Genomic DNA, 14,774 nt, shown 5'->3' with positions numbered 1-14,774 from the left:
GACACAAGAAGAGACACGGACGAGCGCTTACTAACAACTGATGCTTTATTGACGGTAACACACAATATATATATATATATATATATATATATATATATATATATATATATATATATATATATATATATATATATATATATATATATATATATATATATACGCAAATTTGGCGGCGCAACTCGCTCGCGCATTGTCAAAAATCACATGGTAACCTGGCAAAAGGCGATAGAACGATTGTGAAGGTGACGCTCGTGAAGATGACACGTGGTGTACAGGGCCAAATGACTATAAATGATAATGGTTACGCGATACACAAACACCGCAGTAAGGGAGTACCCCATAAAAACTAGTTTTTATGGAGTACTCCCTTAGTTAGTTTTTATGGGGTACTCCCTTACTGCAGTGTTTGTGTATCGCGTAACCATTATCATTTATAGTCATTTGGCCCTATAGACACCACGTGTCATCTTCACGAACGTCACCTTCACAATCGTTCTATCGCCTTCTGCCTGGTTACCATGTGATTTTTGACAATGTGCGAGTTGCGCCGCCAATTAAATTTGTGTATATATATTGTGTGTTTCCGTCAATAAAGAATCAGTTGTTAGTAAGCGCTCGTCCGTGTCTCTTCTTGTGTCGTCTGTTTGGCGCTTTAGTACTTCAGTAACATCCACCAACTAGCCCAACAAAAAGTTCTGCTAGAAGCAATTTAATCTAACAGAAAAATTAATCGGAGAGAATACCCATAGGAATACATAGGGCTCCATAGTATATGCATGGGGAAGCTTACAGTAGGGGTGGGGGGGGGGGGGGGAACTGAAAGTTGCGTGTGGGCAAACTGAAATTCGGTGATGGGCCAGTGTAATTTAGGAGTGGGCCAACTTGAAATTTGCGGGTGAAAAATTGCAGTTGGCCCGCCCCTCAAATTTCAGTTCGCCCATCCGCAAATTTCAAGCATGGCCAACCCCCCAAATTAAGTTGACCCATCCCCAAATAGCCCATCCCCAAGATGGCCATCGCCTAATTTCAGCTAGCCGTATACCCTAAATTTCTGTTGGTCCACCCCTACTATAAGCTTCCCCATGCATTTTCTATGGAGGAAATATATATAACCCTATGAGTATTCTCTCTGATCATTTGTTATATTGGTTAAAATTGTTCGTAATCACTTACGAGGGTACCAATCATTGACATTCACACTATTATAACGATCAAATGTCTTAACGTCGCAAATTACGCATTTTTGTACATGCAGATACAAGGCATTACACTTTTCGTTTGACGGAGCTGGGGAACTCGCCAAAGAATGCATGCATTAACGAAGCTAATCATTAAAATGCTTTCATGCAGCCCAAAAATAAATGTAGTATAATATTTTACTGTTATTAATTTGCCTCATCGCAAGTAAAATATTTATGTAAGATTAACAAATATTTTTGTATGCAACTTTCGATCGGAGAACCGAAAACGCACTCGAGTGCCGCGAGCTTCCTTTTGCCCCCGCCAATATGGCCGCCACTAGCTTCACTCGATCCCGTAGGCCATAGAGTTTCTTACAATAATTGTTGTATCAAACTCTATGCCGTAGGCCATCCGTAGGCGGCTGCAACTCCAGAAGTTTTAGTATAACCACCCATAGAGTTTCATACAAAAATGTTTCTATAAAACTGTATGTAACCACCTTGATGCCTTCCCACCTTTTTGTAGATTACTTGGGTGGCCGCCAAAAGCACTTAACTTAATTGTATTGCAACGAATAAAATAAATCCTCATGCAAGCAACTGAACGGCGCTTTCCGTTATTGCATTTCTTTTTCGATATTGTAGCGCTTCCTGCTGTACATCTTCAAGCAGTAGCACGCATCCTCGTGATTTGTAGCATCTACTACTATGTGTGATAGCGGCGACCGCTGTGGCTAGTGAAAGTTGTTTTGGTGCATGGTGGAAGAAAAAAAGTCATGTTTTGGTGTGCATGTCATGTGGCGAAACGATTCCTAGTATGAATGTTTCTTTTTTTTTTTTTGCGCGTTGTGGAAACCTGCCATTGACTCTACTGCCTGCTGGCTCAACGCTGCGTTCAGCTCGCACCGTGCCGCTCGTTTTCAATTTGTTGCTGGATCATGTGGTGTGCCGTCACCGTGCAGTGCAGTGTCACGTACTCGCTGCGTGTGTGGATGGCGTGTCGTGATGGGTGTTGAATTGTTGCAAGATTTGCCGAAGCAGAGCCAGTAGTTCGTCCGACCTTTTCGCTGTTCTCCGTCTGTTCGCTCGTGTGTGCGCGCGCCGACGTCGCTCGCGTGTTTGTGTGTATGCCAGTGATGCCAGTGGGAACTCCAGAGGCTATAAATGTGTTTCAACGGAAATTACTTGTGAAAAAAAAAAAATGTGGGTGACCTACGACGTAAGGAAAGCAAGTGACGGCTTCGGTGAAGTGACGTATGTTCCCAGTGTCGTGCGCTGCGCGGCATGAGCGCACAAGTTCGCAAGCTCTGTTGTGATGTTTCTGACATCTTCCACAAGTAACGCTCGATGCATGCGTTTCCCGTGATCGTTTGACACGAGCCTGCAATGCAGAGTGGCTTACCGCTTAGAGTTAGCTGCCCGTGTCTGAAGAGAGCTGGTGACCGTGCGCGAGCGCCTGCTTTTTGCACCCGTTTGCGAGTCCTAAAAACGCACGTGTTCTGATGTAAACAATAACACGGTACAAAACAACTGGGCTGGCTGCACTTGCTTCTCTCGTGAGTGTGTGTCCTTGTTTTCTCGCTTTTTTGTAAAACTAGTGGCTCGCTTATTCTTTAAGGAAGGAGAAAGGCGTTATTGTGTGCCTCTCGCACCTCGTGGAGTAGTGGCCGTGGGAAGCCCTGCACTAGGCGTCACAAATCGGCTGCAACGCGGTGTCCTCTCCCTCTACAGTTTCGATTGTTTTGTCATGGATCGCGCCATGAACACTGACTTAACCTACTTTCTGTTGTGTAGTGTGCACATTTTGTTTACTGCACTTTCTGTTGTGATCATAGATGGCATGGCATCTGCAGAGCAATGTTCCATCCCTTCAGAGTTTTTGTCTGTGCCTAGAGCCACTGAACTAGTCAAAACACTTTCACAGACCTATGTATGCCTATATATGCCCCGACTTAAAGGACTGTACCATCAGCGTCAAGCAGAGCGTATGGCCGAAGCATAACTGAAGGTATAGTGGGCGCCGTCCAGCCATCACCATTGACAGCCATACACATCCAGTTTGCCTGTAGTGCAATGTTTTCATTTCTTTTCTGCTTCTCTTTCATTTGAAACCGATAAAAGAAAAATCAGAGAAAACAGAAGCCAAAGATGTTGCAGTAGGATGAGCGTATTTGCCCCCTGCAGGCATACCGGTTAAGCGAATCGAGCTATAATGATGACTGTTATACGGCACAAGCTGTATGACAAGCATCGCTGATCATGTTTCATTTCACGCTGATAGCACATCCATATTCGTTGCACTGTGCGATAATAGCACTGCGATATTCTAGCATATTCTAGTTTCTGTTAGGTGTTTTTTCTCACTTTCAAATAAAAGATAAACAAAGCAGAAATTAAAATATTGCAGTATAGGAGGAGCATCATTGTGCCGTGTGGTCAAACAGGGTGTGCGCACCTGTTAATAGGGATGACTGGACAGCACGCACTATACCTTCAGTTATGCTTCAGTCACGTGCGTCGCTGTTTGTGTTTCATTTGACACCCATATTACATCCATTGCACCTCATCAACGTGCCAGGTCAAATGGTAGTGGCAGAATGCCAGGACATCTGCAAACACAACCTGTGCTTCAACCCAAACAACCCCAACCGCAAAAATGTGATAGTGACTCTCTGTAGGAAGTCTAAGAATGCAGGGCTGCCTTCTTGGGCAACAGATGCCAAAAGCAGCATCAGCACCACTGCATTGTACAGGCAGAGGGAGCTACTTCATCAATCCAGGCTGCGATGGCCGACTGAGCGTATAACTCTCTTGAAGGGAGTTCATCTGACTAACCTACTGTGTGGGCAGAAGCATCAATGTCTGGCTCACGAAGGAGGATACCAGCGGAAGTGTGCTGGAGTGGGCTAGTTAGCGCAGGTTTAGATGGGAATCGCACAGCACAAAAGATGGGATGTAGTGAAGACGATAGACACAGTGCTGCGTATGTTGTCTTCACCACATCTAGATTTTTTGCACTGTTCGATTCCCAAGCATGCTGGCACTGTGTTCCCTTTATCTGAGTAAACCCTCAGACTAGTGGAACTATGCTCGTGAAGTCGTCTGGTGTGAGCTGTTGGCACTGGCTCCCTGCTCTGTCGCCTAGGCCAGGCGGTACAGGTTGACTTCCACCGTAGCGGAAAGTGCAGATACAACAGGTGGCAGATCACTGCCACCTGTTGCTGAGTGACATGGTTTTGCCAAGGAACCAGAACTGCGGTAGTGTTGCTGATAGAGGACCATGCATCTTTGGTGCCATCATTGTCAACACAGGCAAGCTGACAGTGAGGATGACGGTGTTGTCAGCACCTTGTTTTGTGAAGTGAGCTGAGCTGACAGCCCCCTTAAATATCATACTGCTTTATACAATGCTATGGCTAGCAGGCTGTAGGTAATGTAGCATGTACTATCAAAAAAATTCAGATGCGACTAATTCTGAAACTACTGAAGTTAGTTGTTCTGTTCACATGTTCACTTTATTTTTAACAGTGGCATAATTCAGAGTCCAAAGCATACACTTTAGACTGCCCCATGCTTCCCAACCGGCTACAGTGCAGGTTCTGTCTTTTTTTAATATTTTTGTTGCACTCTCATTTTCCACACAGTTTAGTTGCTGCTCAATTTACTGAGCAATGTTCATGCTGCAAAATAAATTTTAATGCTTGCTGCTATGAATAGCTTGAAATTGTTGAAATGTCAAACACAAAAGCCGCAAGAGACTTGCTGATTCGTGGCAAAGAAATTTTATCAGTTCAAATCAAGACACTGCTATAGAGGCCACAGAAATGCTACAGAAACAAGGCAATACAAGGCACTTGTTCATTTGCTAACATTCACTGAGGACTGATCCGCTTGACTGAAATTTAGGAGACACTATAAAAAGAAACACCAAATTAATTTAAGCTGACAAGGAATTCTTTCAATACTATATTTTTGTTAATTTCACAGCAATAGGTTGATTACTAACCCTTTATGGGTAAAATTTTTTTTGCAAGCACCGTGCTCCCATGGTCAATATTTTTATTGTTTCCAGTAGCAGGAAACGATTAAAAGCTCATGAATATAGCAAAAATTTATTGCAAGAAATGTTTTGTTTTAAAAATGCTTTACACACAAATACAGTAAGACACTGAGAAAAATGTATAGCAAAATTTGTGTCTATAGATTTATCCTCAAAACACATTTCACGGGAAGAACGAGTCGGAACACGAAATGCTTGAGCAGTCGCCGCAAGAATTAATGGCCATTATTGTTTTGTCCCGAAAACATGTTTCATGAGAAGAAATGTGTCTGCAGTGAGTCGAAATGAGAAATGCCGGGGCAGTCACCGTGAGAAAAGGCTCGGAATGTGGCCATACCAACATCACAGCTACGCACACCTTAGTGTGTAGGAATATGTGAACTGGCAAAGAACAAGAAAACTTATTAGTGACTCTGAACTTCTGCCATGCAGGGCTATATCTAAGCTGCTGGAAACATGATAGTGGCAGCTGTATAAAATGATGGCATCTCCTCCACGTACGCCTTGTAGGTAGCAGATGACACGCATGGGAACATGTGGGCACACACTCGGAGGTAAGCAGGTCTGGTTTGGCAGCCCAGTGAGCTGAAACAAATTTTCAGATAGCTTTGGGCGACTCTATAGAACTGGCAGCAGCTTTCAACAACCAGTGTTGTCCAATACATGCGAAATATTAAATATAGGATTGGTGCCATACATATGCGTTAAAAACCATGCAGGACAGATCCGTGGCACTCTACATGTACTCCAAGAACCCTTAACGAGTTAAGAAAACTGATGATGAAAGCTTGTGTTTTTAAAATGTTTATTTTTTGCAGAAACCGCAGCATCGAGACATTAGTGTGACATCACGAATTTCAAAGTATTCGCTCATATTCTAGCTGTAGTGCTGTAAACATTCCCAAAACTTGTCAGGTTTGGTCTTTAGCTTTTTTAGTATACAGTGTAATCAATCTTTGCCCATAAAAATATCAAGGAGACCCAATCAGACATGAAAATTGAAAAAAATCATGGCTAGCAAGCAGAGGTCATCATCATCAGCCTATTTGATATCCACTGCAGGACGATGGCCTCTCCCCGCGATCACCAATTACCCCTGTCCCGCCCCAGCCGATTCCAACCAGCACCTGAAAATTTCCTGATTTCATCGCACCACCTAGTCTTCTGTCGTCCTCTACTGCCCTTCCCTTCTCTTGGTACCCATTCTATCACCCTAATGGTCCAACGGTTATCTAATCTGCGCATTACATGACCTGCCCAGCGCCATTTTCTTCTCTTAATTTCTATTAGAATATCGTCTATACCCGTTTGCTCCCTGATCCAAACCGCTCTCTTTCTGTCTCTTAATGTTATGCCTAGCATTCTTCGTTCCATCGCTCTTTGCGCAGTCCTTAATTTGTTCTCAAGTTTCTTTGTCAGCCTCCAAGTCTCTGCCCCATATGTGAGCACCGGTAGAATGCACTGATTGTATACCTTCCTTTTCAATGATAACGGTAAGCTTCCAGTCGGAAGCTCACAATGTCTGCCGTTTCTTCTGTGAATTTCCTCCTCGTGGTCGGGGTTCCCTGTGATTAGTTGACCTAAGTAAACATACTCCTTTACAGACTCTAGAGGCTGACTGGCGATCCTGAATTCTTGTTCCCTTGTCCGGTTATTCATCATTATCTTTGTGTTCTGTATATTAATCTTCAACCCCATCCTTACACTCACTCTCTTAAGATCCTCAATCATTTGTTGTAATTTGTCTGCAGTGTTGCTGAATAGAACAATGTAATCGGCAAACCGAAGGTTGCTGAGGTACTCTCCGTCGATCCTTTCTCCCAAAGCTTCCCAGTTTAATAAGATAATAGGACTCGGGAGAACTCCATTCGGAACGATAATGAACAGGATACAGAAACTCCTCCTATAACTAGAGATGAGGTTAGAAGGGCCTTGCAAGACATGAAATGGGGAAAAGTGGCAGGTGAAGATGGAATAACAGTCAATTTAATCAAAGATGGAGGAGACATAATGCTTGAAAAACTGGCGGCTCTCTATACGAAATGTCTATCAACTGCAAAGGTCCCAGAAAACTGGAAGAATGCAAACATTATACTAATCCACAAAAAGGGAGACATTAAAGAACTGAAAAATTATAGGCCTGTTAGCTTACTCTCAGTATTATACAAAATATTTACCAAAATAATCTCCAATAGGATAAGGGCAGCACTAGACTTTAATCAACCAAGGGAACAGGCGGGCTTCAGGAAAGGATTCTCTACAATGGATCACATCCATGTCATTTATCAGGTCATCGAGAAATCCGCAGAGCACAATAAGCCTCTTTATATGGCCGTCATAGATTACGAAAAAGCATTTAGTTCAGTAGAGATACCAGCAGTCATAGAGGTATTGCGTAATCAAGGAGTACAAACCGCTTACGTAAATACCTTGGAAAATATCTACAGAGATTCCACAACCACCTTAATTGTACACAAGAAAAGTAGGAAGATACCTATAAAGAAAGGAGTCAGACAAGGAGACACAATCTCTCCAGTGCTATTCACTGCGTGCTAGCAGAGGTGTGTGAACCTTAAGAATGTGTTGCCGCTTGCCTTTCGTTTTTGAGTATTTTCTGGCTTGTCTGTTCTCATGGCAAGAGTGCCTTTGGTATTATAGAGAGGTATGGTACGAATACACGTCAGCTTATTTTTCCGTTTAGCGCCTCTTTGAAACGATAACCTTCATTGCCTATTTCTCCCACTTTGGATAGACTGCGTTTTCAGCCACTGAAAAGGCAAAGGTAAAGGAAGGTGCAATGAATACACCCCAAATGCTGAGGTGTGCTCCAATTGGTTGGTGCAAGCATGGATGTAACCAGCGTTGTCAAAGAAGATCGCAAGTATTTGGTTTTTCTACTGGCATGGGCCGACATTTTGTTAATTGACGTTAGCACAGAGCAAGGCTACCGACCATAATGTCGAATGCTGAACATGTCAAATCTTAGCACTGGTCTCTACCGTCATTGGCTGATGTTTTGTCACACAACGTTGATACGAAGTAAGGTGACTAGCTGGAATGTCGAGGGCGGGGCACGGTGTGTCCAGATCTTCGTGTTTTTTCTTGGCATTCTTGCTTGTCACTGCGCCCAGCGTCTACGCTGAATGACGCAGTGCCAGCCAAGCCAGCCACCCACGTCACGCCTGAGGTTCCCCAGGGTAGCATACTTGGGGCTTTCCTTTTTCTAATCTATATTAATGATTTGCCTAACCATGATTCTTCAAAAATTTGATTGTTTGCTGACAACTGCATAAAGTACTTTATACTCAATTAACAAGAGGTTAATAAACCATGCACCTTCCTACAAATGTCTCGGGGTTCATTTAAACTTTGAATTTAACACGAGAAACGCACATTGGGCACACTCTAGCTCCAGCACACACTCTTGAAACACGTTTCTTCACACTTGCGCAAAGACCCGTTGTGGTAGCTATGGCATTGCATTACTAAGCCCAAGGGTGCGGGATCGAATCCTGGCCGCGGTGGCCGTATTTCAATGGGGGTGAAATGCAAAAACGCTTGTGCACCGTGCTTTGAGTGCACATTAAAAAACCCCAGGTGGTCAAAATTAATCCGGAGTCCTTCGCTACACCGTGCCTCATAGTCAAATTGTTGTTCTGGCACATAAAGCCCCAGAATTTTATTTAAGTTAACCCTTGCACAGGCTAGCATATGTTGGCTGTTTGGCACCTTGACCGTGCTTGCAAAAGCATGCTGTTCGACTTATCTATTCTGATTATTCATGAAACTCAAGCATAACGGCACTAAAAAGACACGCCATACTCTAGAATCTTGCATGCCTCCAACAAATTGCTTGGCTCTCACTTTTTCATGAGCTTTACTATCACAATCTGCTTCATGAAGATTTATTTCAAGCACCGTCTGTAACCTTCCCTCTACCAGATCTTTCCTGCAAGATGAAGGGCTTCTCAAGTCACACGCGCCGTTTTGCCCAGTCCTTCGTACCTAGAACAAAAATTGATTGGAATAGTTTCTCGCCCGACATAGTCACTGTTACTGACCCCCACAAATTTCATGAGCTTGTGAGCAATGCCTGTTGCAGTGCATGATGCATTTCTTGCGTTTTTATTTTTTCTGCAAATTGCACAGCTCTATTAAGCATGACTTTTGTATATGTTTGTACTTTTGTGTCTGCCGCTTGTAATATCTTTCGCAATTCTTTGTGTGGTCTGATGTATTGCCTTGCCTGTGAGTATTTGTGTATTTATGTATTACCTGATTTTATGACTCCCCCCCCCCCCCCCCCCCCTTCCTATGTGATGCCTTCAGAAAAGAGCTTTTAGGGGTGCTTTTAAATAATAAATACTAAATGCTGGAGTCAAGATCTGACGTGTCCAGCCGTGTGACATTTTAGGTTGTTCCCTTGGTGTGCGTTGATTGCGAGCTGAGTAGATTACACTGGGAAGCTATCACTCAATGTTGAGAATTAGCCCCAGTTCTTTCCGTCCAATTTTTAAAAATATGTTTCCAGAACCATGAACAGTGCCTGCAGAGTTCATTGTAACATGTTATCTCAAGCGGTTTCTCCTAGTGTGCTTGTTCCATACATAGTATGAATTATCCAGAATCAAAGTTTCAATCTTACTTTTTCTTTCTGTAAAAGATAGTGATTTCCTAAATTGAAGCAATGGTACCATGAGCTTCAATTGCATGGTTAGAAATGTGCTAAAATTTATTCATACTTGTGTAGATAATCAACTGTCATTTCTTAAAGTGCTCACCCGAGGCTCTCATTATTCGACTGGAATTGACAGAATGTGACTTGTTTTGTAATAGGTGTACCCTGTTTATGGGGAGAGTTAAAGTTGTGACCCTATCAAGCTATGTTTTCTAAAGAAGAAAATTTTGGCAAGTTGGATTTGATGCACATTTTTAGTGTAAACAAGTGTAACATGGTGTGCTGAAATAAACACACTCATGCAGCTGTGCTCATACAAAGAAGGTTAACTACCACTGGACATACAGACACGCACAAGCATTGTTTCACAATGTCAGATACAAGGAATGCGCTGGTTGCACTTTGAGTTGAAACATAAACATAAACAGCTGCGTGCAAGTACTCTATGGTTACTTTCACTGTTATAACTTCTTGTGCCAATTTTTAACTACTTATGCAACAGAAAGTAGTGTTGATTTTTGTTTGTTGCATTGTAGACAACTGGTGATATTGGGAACAAGTTGGTGTGGCTCCTTCAAAGTTGTTTTCTATAACTTATGTGCCTTGTTTAGTCTCTGACATATTTATGCTTGTATATTTTAGTCCTTGCATTGTAGCCTGCTTAACAGTATTCATGTAAGGCAAGTATTGAATCCGTCCAGAATGCTAGAGTGCCTTCTGTAAACCTCAGAGTGCTTGTTTCATTCTAAAGACGATTTTTGTTGCTGACAAAATTGCCCCGACTGAAGGGGACGACTCGGTTCATATGCTATTCAAATCACCCTCAATCAAGCTGGTTTTTACATTGCTCTCGCCAATTATTGGCTTCTTCTTCAGAGTAATAGAAACTAATCTTGAAGGCCATGCTTTTGCATATTGCAGGCACTATAAGCAACATCATAACCATCATGTTCTGGACACCACCAGTAGGATAGGTGATATAGCTGTGCCAGTAGTCTTGGAGGTCATGCTGTACTCCCACAATTAGCACTGACAGAGTGGTGCTAAGTGGCAGCATCAGTGAATTCTTCTGCTTGGAAATCTAATGAAATTGGCCAGACTGCATGTCTTTGCAATGTAATCAACTTTCTTTTTATTATCAGACATTGCCTGCAATTTTCAAACTCTAAACCAGAGATGCTAAATAGCGTGATGGGTTACAATATTTTCACCATTGTGCTGCCGATCCTCTTCAATGTTTACGTAATTCTGTATGCGAAAGGTCTGTTTTTCATCAGTATGGCACTCTGGACACTTTGGAATAATCAGTCGCTGTGACTTGAATCCTGTCTTTAGTATTCCTCATAATGTGACTGTGCTTTAGAAAACAAAACTACTCAAAAGTTCTGATATTGCATTTTTCTTGTTCCATGGTTTCAGGTGTTCACTCGTGGAAGAAGGCGCGGTGCTGATTCATGTCATCTCCACATGAGGGAGATTGTTGGCGTTATTGTGTGTGTCTGCATGGCTTTTCAAGTGCTTGCAATTTTTGTCTTACTCGGGGGGGCTGATTTGTCGTCCCTTTCCTTTGGCCTTTCAGGCACATGTCTGCTACTTGCTTTCTTTCATTGTCCTTAAGTAGGAGTGGTTTTAACTTGATGTCACAGCCTGCTTCCAGACGTGGTACTATGCTCCGTTTCATACTCAGTGGGCAGTTATCTTTGTGCTTGATTATGTAAAATGACATTTTGATAAGAAAGTAACTGTAACGCCAATGCATTTCTCCACAAGGTTTGAGAATTAATGTCTCAAAACTGGTGTCATCCTGAAAATTCGTTCCAAGTGAGAATTGCAATCCTTGCAAACTCCACGACTATAATTTGTAAATTGCAATATGGGCCATATGGTAATTAGTTATAAACTTAATTAGTGCATTTTTGTTAATTAGTCGATTACACATTTCAATTTTTGTGCAAGTATTCCAAGTATTCGAGTAGTCCACCTCAAGAACTGGAATCCTGTTATCGGCCACAGGACACCTTTAAGAATTTTGAAAGTGTTTGCTGAGATGCCCTGTATATTCTATATAAGTATATATATTCTATATATACTATACTATGTATTTTATACCTATACTTTTATGAAATATGTGCAGTACAATGGTCATGTCTTTGTTTTTCATGTTAGTTCACTGCAGTGTGCTTGCATTGTAGAACTCATTAGTACTAACTGTGCCAAGAACAGTATGAAGCATTGCTTAAAATTGAACTTCACCTAATTAAGTGCAAACAGGTATGTTACTTCAACAGCAGTGTTGAAGGTAAACTGCAACAAAATTTCAGTTTTGCTAAATTGGTTATAAATTAGCAGTTCATACTATTGAAGCAACCTTGCCATAGCTGCAGGGCTGGCAATTGTCCAATTTTCTAATTAACAGCCTTTAAATGTGGCACCTAAGCGGGCGAGATGTGTACCTTGTAGTTAGTTATTATGACCCAAATTTTGTACATCATTGCAGAGACATTTTCTGCAGGTATTTTGTGCCAGCTATTCTCGAAGATCGCACCCAGGGGTTACACTGGTTCTCAATGTTCTGGGTTGTGCTTAATTTCTGGCAAGCGACAGTGCTGCCGTCTTTCTCTTTTCTTTTCATTTTTTTTTTCAGTTTTGCTATCCAGAACATCTGCTTAGCTAGCGTATTGTGGTGCATCCACTCGTACTTCAGACATAACATTTTTCTCTATATCTATTATAACAAAAGCCAGACTCTTCCAAAGCTCAGAAATTTCATTGCAGTCGGCCTTTGACACGTTCACTGCAGCATGCATCAGTGGCAGGTTGCAGCAGCTGCCTGTGTGGCTGGAAATGGGCAAGTCGCTTCCCTAGGGCAGGGGCGATATCTTTGCAATGGCTCTGTCCGGGTGAAAATATTGCTTCTGGCTGCAAGGAGCAGTGGCTACATTTCTCAGTTGCCTGAGGACAATGACATGGTGAATGACTCGTCAGTGGATCAGGATGCGTAGTTATCGGAGCCTCAGTAAGTCTTGCCACAGTGAGCGTGTTAAAGCCTTGGCATATGGGAAATTATACTTTTCTGGATGGTACTCCATAGATTTTACATGTGTAAGAGGAAGATGGGTGCCAACTGCGATTTCCTGATAGAAATACATGTGAAAAATGGTCTCATTGGACAACCATTGGATATATCTGTTGAATTCGAGAGAGAAGGTAAATTCTGGCAATGTAGGAAGCAGAGATCTGATTTTAAACCTCATACTTTTTTACAGAAAGTGTCGGAAATTGACATGTTTAAAAAAAGTTGAAGCACAAAGTTTACAATTCCATAACTCTGCTATGAAGACTAATACAGTTCTGAAACTGCATAAACTGCATTCGTTAAGAGAATCTGAAGTGGAAATATTTCAGATATGAGTCTACAGCCTACATGAAATCGTTACAATGCTTATGAGGGTTTTTCAAAAGTCATACTCTTAAATTAGTGATTTATAGGAGATGGATGTCTAATACATCAATTTTCTCTGCTTGAGATGTCTTATAGGCGGTACTTTACAGAATTATAGTATTATTTATTACCAAGTTTTAGTAAGAAACTTCGTAGTTTGGATTTCTTTCAATTTTGCAATCTTCAGCAGTTATTGTTGAAAAATTCATGGCCTAATAAATAAAATCTGCTTCTTGCAGTGACTGAATATTAACATTTTTCTTTAAATGCTGCAGATCTCATCAAATTTGTTGCAGTGTATGCACAACAAAGTAATCTCCCCGTTCCCTTGTAGTTAGAGAAGAGATCCCAAGGCAAAGCTTTGTCATAAAAACTTCAATTTACATTATGGGGGCTATATAAAGGTTTGGTCTTAACACAATTTAATTTTTCAAGATAATAGGCACACCTAAAAGAAACAATACCTTGCTATGCCTGGATCTTTTCACCATGCTAAATCGCATAGTGAAATGGGCTAATAAGATAAGCAGTCTAATACAGTCCAGTCTCTTTAGGTCTTGTCCACAGACTAGATTATAGGGTTACCGCAAAACAAGTTCATGTGCACATTAGTTTCTACTGGACTTATTACTTTATATTGCTTCTTTCAACTTTGCCTTTTCTCTGGTTTTTCTTTTCCTGTTATTATGTTTTCTGTACTTGTAACTTGGCAGAGCTAAAGAAAAAAATATTCACGGCTGGTCGCAACTTTTGAGGCATGCTATATTGCTCAGCTTTTGTGATGGGGGTTGGCATACTCCTGCATTTGCAGCTTATAAACTTTTTTTTTTCCCAAACTTCAAGGATTGGGCCTGAAGCCAGCTGCACGGGACCAGCCAATGGTTCACAGAATTGATCTTCATTCACTGCCAGTGTACCTCCCGTCGACTGATCTGGAGGAACAGGACACCCTGTCTTCTGTGCCTGTCATCAACGCTGCGAGTGCGAGGCTTTCGGAAACAGGTAGGCAAGTGTATTATCAACACAACTGTAACATCTATTTATCTGTTAGTTTATTCATTTATTTTGTTGCATAATATTGAAAACGTTACACTCTGAGAGGGCAGTATTGTAGAGGGAGTACATTGCGAACATTAGAAATACAATGATGTGAGAAGGGGAAATAAAACATTAAAATAAAATGAGACAAGTTACTATGGCGTAAACATACACTGGGCGTACATGACATTCATAGCCACAAAGACGGAAGTGAAGGACATATGGTTGCTGATAACCATTTTCCTGTTGTGACTATGCAATAGAATTGTTAAGGCCAACCCGAAGGCACCGTAAAAATCTGTTTGTCTTATGAGATCGTCATCTTGGCAGAACTTGTCCACAACACTGAAAATATGCTATTCTTGGCACGCCAAA

The 14,774-nt window shown here is 41.7% G+C and overlaps 1 long non-coding RNA gene across 1 annotated transcript; it reads left to right on the top strand.

The window, feature by feature from the left end:
* Window positions 1-1,880: 1,880 nt before the first annotated feature.
* LOC126529605 (uncharacterized) lies at window positions 1,881-14,215 on the top strand. Its single transcript, XR_011890080.1, has 3 exons — window positions 1,881-2,737; window positions 11,339-11,412; window positions 14,205-14,215. It is a non-coding gene; the product is annotated as an uncharacterized lncRNA (long non-coding RNA).
* Window positions 14,216-14,774: the final 559 nt, after the last annotated feature.

Source organism: Dermacentor andersoni, chromosome 9 (assembly GCF_023375885.2).
Source record: "Dermacentor andersoni chromosome 9, qqDerAnde1_hic_scaffold, whole genome shotgun sequence".
NCBI classification, from domain to species: Eukaryota; Metazoa; Arthropoda; class Arachnida; order Ixodida; family Ixodidae; genus Dermacentor; species Dermacentor andersoni.
This window is presented reverse-complemented; position numbering and strand designations above follow the sequence as displayed.